Source organism: Mixophyes fleayi, chromosome 6, assembly GCF_038048845.1.
Source record: "Mixophyes fleayi isolate aMixFle1 chromosome 6, aMixFle1.hap1, whole genome shotgun sequence".
Taxonomy (NCBI): Eukaryota; Metazoa; Chordata; class Amphibia; order Anura; family Limnodynastidae; genus Mixophyes; species Mixophyes fleayi.
The window spans coordinates 42,346,200-42,356,687 of NC_134407.1; positions in this window are offsets into that span (position 1 = coordinate 42,346,200).

Below are 10,488 nucleotides of genomic sequence, written 5' to 3' on the forward strand. Positions count from 1 at the left end.
CTTCTGTTCTTGATCCAATGTCATCTATAGATATTTTCTGGCCCTTAGTCTTTGGTTGGCCACCTCTGGCATAAAAAATACCTGTTCCGAATAGCAATATTGTAGTGTTATGCATAGGATGGTAGTTGTGGTTGAAATTATTGTAGTATACTTGTAATATACTTTATACCAACTATACCTGAAAATTGTTCGTCTTATAGACTCCTCTTTTTTTACTAATCTACACTGAATATTCACAGAGACTAGATTAAATAAGTTCTCTGAGAACTAAACAATCAAAGATGATTTAAAAACTAGGCATCTAAGTAATAAATAATAAAGATGTAGGGAGGGAGCAGGAGGAGGAAGGAGGCAGATGCGCACCTGTCCTGGTGGCGGCTGACAGGTATATTATAATGTGTGGTTGTATTTGTGTGTGTATAACAACCTTGGAAAGAGGTTTAAAAAGAGGGTTATACTGTTTAGTACAAATTGGATACTTGGAAATGCATTTTCCATGTTGGAAATATCATCACGGACTAGCACCATTTTTAGGAGCAAAAAAGATATGGTATATCATATATCACTCATTATTTTGACTTCTTGGGAGTCCCTCATGAGGCGCATGGCTAATGGCTAATTGCTCATGCTTCCCTCACTGTTAGTCACCCATTGCTCAGCACTGATCATCACTTATCTGTCCTCCTGAGCCACACATCACTTTTCAGTACATGCACATCTTGCCCTTGTTTTAATTTGCCAAATGATGAGAAATGATGATGATGATCTGAATCTGATACAAGTGATGATGTCACAAAGCAGACACTCCACCCAACTCTGCTTCCCAAATTCATCATTTAATATACAGAATCATTTTGTGAGTGGTATGTTTTCCCATGGCCAAGTCTTATAATATCATTAGGTTTAACACCCTCTGCCCTCTGCCCCACAAATGGCCCTATTTTGTATACCAACATGGCTTAGAATCCCCAAATAAGCACAATAGCTCAACAGATCCCTAACTCTCGATGTTCCGCAGCTTTATATGCATAAAGATCATTGCTACAAATTAGTATACTTGTTTACTCATTAAATTAAACAATTACTTTAAAGAAAAATATGTCAAAGAAAACAGTAAAAGATATCTAGAGGATTTAACATCCAGCTAACTGGAAATATAGACCAGATCCTAGCCAAATTGTGAACCTATTCCACTATATTTGACAGCCTCTCTTCTTTTTCTTAGTCTCTTCCCCTTATACCTGTTTGCTGGAACAGTACAGCCCTAGAGGATGTATTATCTTTATTGAATTAAGCCTTGCACTTTTCAATTGAATCAAAGCAATTATTTTTAAAGGCAGTTTTCACATACTGTTTAACTTGACATGAAGAATGGGAGATTTACTAACATTCTATAGTTAAATGTCCTTTTTTTTCTGACTTACGTTATGTTTTAATAACCTTTCAACTTCCATTTAGTAGACAAGTCATTTTTCATTTTTAATATGTCTAATTTCCCCAGAGTAGGGTTTTAATAACAATAATTATTCAACATTTGCTGATTGAGATGACAAGGTAAATAATACCCAAGCATAGAACTGTCAACCTCTTATAATTATTGGCAGAGTTATTATGAAAATCACAACATGCATGATGAACATTTCTTTATTTAAGTTTGTCCTTGCTTTGTACTTGATCTATAGACTAAATAGATTTGTTTTTTAAGGAAAAAGAGTATGTATAAGGTCCAAATCAGTATTTCCGTACAGAAGTAAGTTATATTAGATTAAAAAGTTTCAGCTAAGAATTTTGGGTGAGTTTATGCAAATAACATGAATTTGACGTTTAATTGTCTGATGTAGCTCTGTACAGACGGATTTATACATTTAAGACCTACAGAATAAATACAGATGCATCTCTGATAAACCTTTTGTTCTATTAAGTAGAAAATAGGTAACTATTAGGGAATGTACCATATATCAGTGACTAAGATGCTCTCTAGATTCTGCAACAGTCTCCATAATGCTTTCTTTGTTGTTTATTAGTCATTAGAATGCATGCTGTAATGTATAGTTTTAGAATGCCCTCTCTATTGAAAATCTGTTAATAGAATGCTCTCTGTATTATATGTTAGTCACTAGAATGCTTTGTATTGTAATGTAGTTGGTAGAATGCACTTTCAAAAATAAATTTGTACTGTATATCGGTCACAACAATGTTCTATGTTTTATATAGCTGTCAATAGAATGACGTTAAAAGCTTGTCAGGTGGGGCTGCGCGATATAATGACTTTGCAAAACCACACCCACATTCAACAATGTCCTTAATTTACATTCAGTGATGTATTCCTCTGGCTTAGATTATTGCCACTAACTCAGTCCTTCTCCATCAGTGATATAATTAACAATGACAAGATGTGAAAGTAAGTGTGTAATGATGGTTAATGCATATTTACCAACTTTTTTAAGTTGGTGTCCGGGAGACTCTCTGTAGCAGGTGGGCGTGCGGGGGGCAGGGCGCCAAAATCGCGCCATTTTGGCCCCGCCTCCGCAATGTAATGACACAAATCGCGTCATTTGACGGCGGGGGCGGGTTAAACGCCGCGATTCACCGGGAATCGCGGCGTTTGGGATCTAATTCTGCCCACTTCACTAGGAAGTGGGGCACTTCCTAGTTAGGTGGGCAGAATTCAGGAAATTACCACACTCGCCCTGGAGTCCGGGAGACTCTCGCAAAATGCGGGAGAGTTGGCAAGTATGGGTTAATGTATATTCCAAAGAATTTTGCTGAGATATTCTTGGTCTTTCTCGCAAAATGTATGGTAAGGCCGGCCTGCTTTGCCTTTTTTTTTTATTTTACATTTGGGCTATAGGCTTTCTGTATGTTATAATGAAAGTCAAAAGTGATATAACATTTATATTAAAAAGCTATATTTTTGTGGGTGATCAACCATAGAAACATATACATTTTAGCACCATCTAGGACAGGGTTGGCTAACCTGTGACACTACAGGTGTTGGGACTTGTAGTTTCACAACACCTGGCGTGTCACAGGTTAGCCAACACTGATCTAGGGTCTATGCTAGTTTTAATCTGCAACTAAAAAGGCCTATTTATTGTGTAGTAACAGCACCAATGATAAAGTGAATGTCTAAAGGGGCGCAACTAATGCAGTGGAATCCAATACTGCTGCTATGGGACACAGTAATAAGGGGGGTGGGGTGGCATGGCAAAAAGTGTTCATTTGTATAGCAGAGAAGGAGCGCAAAATATCTGCTTACATGTAAAATATATGTTTTCTCTTTCTAAATCTTTTTATTCTATTATGTCATACTACTAAAAGATGTAATGTTTTTTTAGAGTGCTAAATCTTCTGTTTTAAACTTTGACTACTTAATTTATTGCCCCACAGAACCTGAACAATAAAAATACAACACACGCTAAGTCAAATTAGAGACGTATAATGTTTAAAGCTTCTGCAGAGTATGTGGCAGTGGAGCAATCACAAGGGCTGAGATCAATGGAGCTGAAACATCCTTTACCTAGAAATCTTACTAACCTAATTCTTAAATAAAAAGAAGAAGAGAGAAGTCAGTTCAAAAGTAGTGTACAAACAACTCCCTTATATATATATATATATATATATATATATATATATATATATATATATATATATTCACTGATGTTGGGAATGCCTCGTTACTTATAAAATATAAACTTTATCAATTGGTATTAAAATGATGTTGCTAAATAGCAGCAAAATATACAAAAAAATATATATGTGCAGGGGATTAAACAAAATATGTGTATTAAAATTGCCAGATACACTTCAATTATTTTATAATTAATGGAGGATTTTATACTCTAATTGATGGATGAGTATATTTAAGTTCATAGAATCACACTATCTCTTTAGGGATATATCTCCCTTCTATACAGTCACTGTCTTTCTATCTGGATTTTTTTCTTTATTAGGTCTTTTCTTAAGTCAAAATCAAACACTTTCTAACAAGTCAGGCACAGAGGGTCAGGATTAATAAAATATATTATCTCAAGATATAAACAAATTGATATAACATCAACATTAGGGTAAGGCTGCTGTCATAAAATAGAGGCTGCCCCAACCCCTCCAAGTACAAGGACTACAGCAACAAGTTTTAATGATAGCTCTCTAAACCCTTGTAAAAGAATCAGTGAAACATAACTAGCTGGCAGAGTTAATAAGATTTTTTATGATCATTAAAACTAAGTCAAAATCAACATTCAGCCCATACAGCTTTTTGTTAAATTATTCCTTGGATTTTTTGCTTTCTTGTATATGATTCTTGTTTTTTTTTTTTGGATCAAATCCTTACATATATCATCCATTTGGAGAATATGCCAATGTCTCTGTATAATATATTCCAATTCCTGTATATTATTGTTGAAATGCGTAGTAAAAGTAATATCACAAACGTTTGGACTATTTTTTTCCTTACACCTCCCTTATACTCTAGGAGTGTCTGTCTTTCCAATTTTTTAACTTCATCAAAAGACAAGTTAACCTTCTTTGTATTACAATTTCTTTCAAGGAATTTCTCCCTAAGATTCTCTCCTTGTAATTCGAAGGATTCCACATCTGTACAATTCCATTTTATCTGTCTAAATTGGCTTCCTGGTATATTATATATATATATATATATATATATATATATATATATCCATCTCCTGAGGATCATCGACTCAAGAGGCCACTGCTCTACTGAAAGTGAAAATTCAAATATTTCCCCAACACATGCTCGGAAGTGTAGAGTGAGAGCGTGTAGAATGATGAGCAGATATACATCTCTGGTCCCCCATACAAATAAATTTTGCTATTGCGCCTAGCAAATGCTAGTTACACCCAGATAAAAAGTATAGCATTTGATCATGTGAGAACTGATCAGAAGGGGAAGACCCGGGGCAAACGCCAGATTTGGGGGATTTCCAAGCCACACCGCCAGCGTGGCCTGAGCCATTATGCAATTGGCATGGCTATCATATTATCCAGTGATAGGCCACTCTCCAACTCCTTCCCATCTCCTTCAAATACATGGGCAATGCTGCTTGCACTTTTCTTAGGTGCACACCGTACCCACTTCACGACCAGAGCAGTGTGAAGCACAAAGTCCTGAATGAGATGGAAAGTAGCCCAAGATCACGACTTCAAATTTAATAAATACACATATTTCCTTCCACACAGCCCTGACATTAAATAATTAGTATTGACCAAATGAATTATAATATTTAATAGACGAGAGTTGTGTATATACACAACAACAGGTGCAGAAATACAACATCTGGTAACACACCTACAGACCCAGATATCTTATGCACATACTCAAGTGAGCATTAGACTCCCACTATTAGATGACTTATCCCCACCGCACCATTAAATTATTAACCCAAGCCTCTACCCACATTACAAACCCCTTCTCCTCCCACACTTACCTTCTTCCATTCTACATTTCAAAAGGCAGATTCTTCTATCAGCCTCTTTTGCTGCAATCACACGTGGAATGATGCGCATATCATGTGGTGCACGCCCCATGTTACACATAGGTGTGCGCGATACATTTTATTAGGTTTGCACCCAGGGAAACTTAGAGAAAATACCACAGCGTGTCTCCAGAGGTTTGTGTCTAGCACCACTTAGAGGGGAAGGTATCTAGAAAGTGTCATAAGTTCATATTATGCCCCAGTAGTGCTTCCAGTTGAGCTTACACCACAAAGTGCCCCCACTTCATAGTATGCCACAGTAGTGTCCCCAGTTCCTAATATGCCTTATAGTAGTGCCCACAATTAAAATTATATAGACACGCATACACTACACACACATTACCATTAAACACAAAAACATTTTCCTATGTGCAAGACGACTCACCTCTGGAATCAGCACACAGACCCTTCAAACAGGTACATCATACAGTCTTCTGTTCTGAACTGGATGATGGGAGGAGCTGTTGCTGCAGCTGGGCACATGCAGCAGCTCCGTTGCAATAAGCAGATGCCGCACACAAATTTGGCTGTGCGTGCACTTATGTGGTACGGAGAGAGGGGCGGGCACAAACAGAGCTAAACAGAGGTAATTCAAGGGGTATGGGGTGGGGGAATTGATCTGTTTGATCCATGATCACGCGCTGAATGGTGGCTGTGCCTGGGGGAGCCAATCCTGCCAATCCTGTCAGTAAATTGTTCCATTCTCAGGCCACAGAGAGGGTGGGATTCCAATGCAACTGGACCCCCCCCCCCCCCCCTTAGTGTGAGCCTGAAAACTTTGGCGTGAGTTGGTCAGCTTAACATATATCAAAACATGTGTAACTAACATTGCCTGTCTCTAATATCAAACAACATTAACTGTGTTGAGTATATGTAATATATATATATATATATATATATATATATATATATACACACACATATACATATGAATTTTTTACAGCATTGCACAGGAAGTGTCATTTTAATGAGGAGAAATAAGAAACAGTGTGAATATGTTGTGCATATTGTGCTAGCCTTCAGCATTGTTATTTCACATGTTCTGGGCTTTTTAGATCAACATAATCAAAATAATTGTCAACAAAGATAGTTAATATTATTCATCACAGCAGTGTGTAGAACAGTAACCCAGCTGATCTTTTTTGTTTTTTGTATCTGTGAGCACTCCCTGGACAACCACTACATAAAACTAGTCCAAGAACAAAGACTTACCATTCATATTTATAAGTGCAGAGAAGCTTTTTGTTTTATTGTATGTGACAGTCATGGCTAACACAGTTATAAAGTATGATTCAAAATGATCAGTTGGAGCATATACTTCCCAGAAGAAAGAAAAGGTCAAGTTGGAGTTCACCGGTAATAATATGTGCAAAACTTACATTAAAGCAGATCTTCTATTTAACTTAGCAGCAGTTAGTTTAATATGTCAGTCAGTTCTAATTCATAGTACTAGTTAGCATTGCTGTCTCAGAGTTCTGGATCATGGGTTTGATTCCAGCCATGGCACTATCTGTATTGAGTTTTCCCTGTGTTTGTGTGGGTTTTCTCCAGGTGTTATGGTTCCTCTGATAGCCCGAAAACATATTGGTAAGTTAATTGCCTTATGACAAAAATGGCCCTATTGGGATATAATGCTTGTGGTGTACATTCTACTTATAAAGGGAGAAAACTGTATAACACTATTTGGAAAAGCCAATTTTGTTAGGTATGTATAAGCCAGAATTACTATTATTTTTCTAAATATTGTTCACACTAATCTAGTATTCGAAAGCTAATTATAAGCTAGTTAATGAAATAGTGCACAATCATATTCAGTATGAAAACAAGCTATTACACAAGGAAAACAAAACGTTAATATGTACTGTAAATAATAATGATAATAATATTAATAATAATAATAATAATTATTATAAAGTGGGTAGTTAGGGAAATATAAGGAAATAGAAAATAAGCTACCGGCATCAGCTCACTATAATTATTTTCATTATTAATATTATCGTAGATTGGTAAGGCGCCACAGTACTCCGCAGCGCCGTACAGTGGGGAAATAGTACATACACAAATGAAGAACATACAAGGTAGACAAAATAAATGCAGACATGAAAACAAAAGGTAGAGGAGACCCTGCTCATTAGAGAGCTTCCATTCTAAGTGGAAGAGTGCACAGCTGAAACAAGAGGAGTGAGTGTGGATTAGAGTGGAGATTGGGAGAGCTGTGAGGGTGCATTAGTGTGAATAGAATCATCATGGATAATATAAGCTTTAAAAATGAGATGGGTTTTAAGATAACGTCTAAAGATCCAAAGGCTGTGGGAAAGCCTGATTGGGCGTGGTAGGGAATTTCAAGTGGGGAACAGAATGGGAAAAGTCGTGTAGGCACGAGTGAGAGATGGTTACCAGAGACAAGACAAGGTGCAGGTCAGAGGTAGATCTAAGAGGACGGAAGGGAGAGTATTATGATGATAGATTTGAGATGTATAAAGGGTGGTGTTGTTGAGGGCTTTGTAGGTAAAGGTGAGTCATTTGAATTGGATTCTGGAGGACACAGGGAGCCAGTGTAGGGATTTGCACAGTGGAGTAGTAGATGTGGAGCAGTGAGAGAGGAAGATCAGTCTTGCAGCAGCATTTAGGATGGATTGACGTGTGGAAATATTGGTGTCAGGAATGCCAGATAGCAGGAAGTTGCAGTAGTCACGACGGGAGATGATGATAGAATGGATAAGAGTTTTGGTAGCATATTGTGTTGGTGTACTTTGCCGAATGAGCGAATTAGTGCTCCAAGAGAAGAGGTGTACAATGAAAAAAGTAAAGTGCCAAGAAGAGAGCGAAGTGGGACCCCAACAGATAGTGGGCATGGAGGGGAGGATGTGCTAGAGGTAGAAATGCTAAAGAAGTTAGGTAGTAAGTGAACCAGGAAAGAACTGTTTCACAAAGGCCAATGGAGTGAAGGGTGTGGAATTTGGTATAAGGAAGTATCTTGTCAATTGGTGTATAATTTTGTCTTTGAAGTAGGTGGCAAAATCATGGGCTGTAAGGGAGGAAGGGGGAAAAGGTGCAGGTGGGCAGAGAAGTGAGTTGAAGGTGTCAAAGAGGTGACGTATGTTAGAAGACTGGGTGGATATTAGAAGAATGTTTATTTAGCAATTGAAAGGGCAGTGCTGTAAGATGAAAGGATGAATTTATAGTGGAGAAAATCGGGATAGGAACGAGATTTACTCCAGTGATGATCTGCAGTGCAGGAACACTTTGGCAAGTAGCGGGTCAGTTTGGTGTACCATGGTCAGGGTTTGGATTGTCGGAGACTGTATGTGGTAGCTGGAGCTACATTGTCTAGGGCTGAAGTGAGTGTTTTGTTGTAGAAAGAGGTGGCCTGAATAGGGCAGATCAGTACAAACATAAGAGAAAATAATAATTTTAGTGAAGATGAGAAGTGGATTGGGTCAAGATTACATTACTGAGTAACATCATGAACTGTCATTATTTTAACCCAGGATATATATATATATATATATATATTTTTTGTTACAGAATGAGATATTATTATGAATGTCAAGGGTTAGAGATTGTGTACTGGGAAAGTTTCAGGTTTAGAGGGCCTCTGTAGGTGATCATTAATGGCCATTAGCTATTGCCTTCATTGAGACATCTTTTGCCCCGTCGAGGAGCATTTGATGTGGGACCAATGCAATTAAATCATTAAAATGTACATAATTTTATTTTTGCTTATGTGCACCAAAACTGTGTACGAATACAACTGTGTATAACTTTTTGGGGACTGTTAAATTACGTCCCCTTACACCTGGAGAGGCGGAATGGAGGAGGCAAATGACCCCAAGACAGTTTCAATTTCCCTTTACTCATATTACTTATGTGAGACATACATGAGGCTCCAATAAGCAGTATTTTAGAGTAATAAAAGGAGAAATAAACAATTAAGGAGGTGGTCAAATAGTAATAATATGCATATTCATTCCATGGATCTCAAAACTCTAAATGGTCATGAAAATCATCTGCAGAGATGCTCTTGTAAATGCCTAACTGTGGAGTCCAATTGACTATGCACAGGGTATGTCTTGTTTCCACATTTTTTTGCAACTTACAGTACCGTGTTTTTCATGCAAACTTGTCTTCTGAATCAAAACCTGCTCTATCCTCCTTGGCCAAAGAACATAGAAGTGCTGGTAAGACGGGCAAGAGGGCATTTGTCCTCTTGTTTTTACAGATGAAATATGATACTTATTGTGCATTGTGGGTTTGTCAGTGTTCCACAGAATTAACCTATTGCAGTTATTGTGTATAACAGTGGTAATATAGCAGGTTTCACTACAAGGCTTCAGGAGTGGGTGTGTGTTGCAAGATTCGGACTGAGAGTGCTCCATGGTTTAATACTATGGGTATGCTACAACCTCCTAGGCTTTGAAAATATAGGAAGAGTTTCTGTAAAACTACAATAGAAAGTCAGTATGGCAGGTGGAGGAAGTGAATAAAGGGGAACTACACTTCTTTGTACTACTTCTTTGTACTACTCACTTGTCAGGACATGCTGATTTTTGCAGTTCCAAAAACTTCAGCACGCTCTTTCAGCCACTGTCAGACATAGTATAAGTGCCAGCATCCCAAACAGCTAATGACTGCTGGGGTCTTGTAGTTCCATAAACTTAACATTTAATACACTATATCCCATTACCTTGGCACCTAATGCCCACGTGTGCCAGAAGGAGACCCAGTGCTATTCACAAGGGGACTAGTTTGCCCTGAGGCTTGGGTGCTTATTTTTTGCAGCCTAGATTCCCCTAAGGTATTCTTCCCCAGGCCGGTTTTACCAAGACCAGCTCAGCCTGGCCTACTCTGGAGATGGTTACCATTTTTTGGGACTTCATGATCTTTGTCCCTTTACAGTAATGGTAACCAGCCCAAGCTATAGCACATTTTAGTTTATTAAGTTATTATTTTTTTACACGGCAGTTGTCATGGTCAAGTTGATGATAGAAGA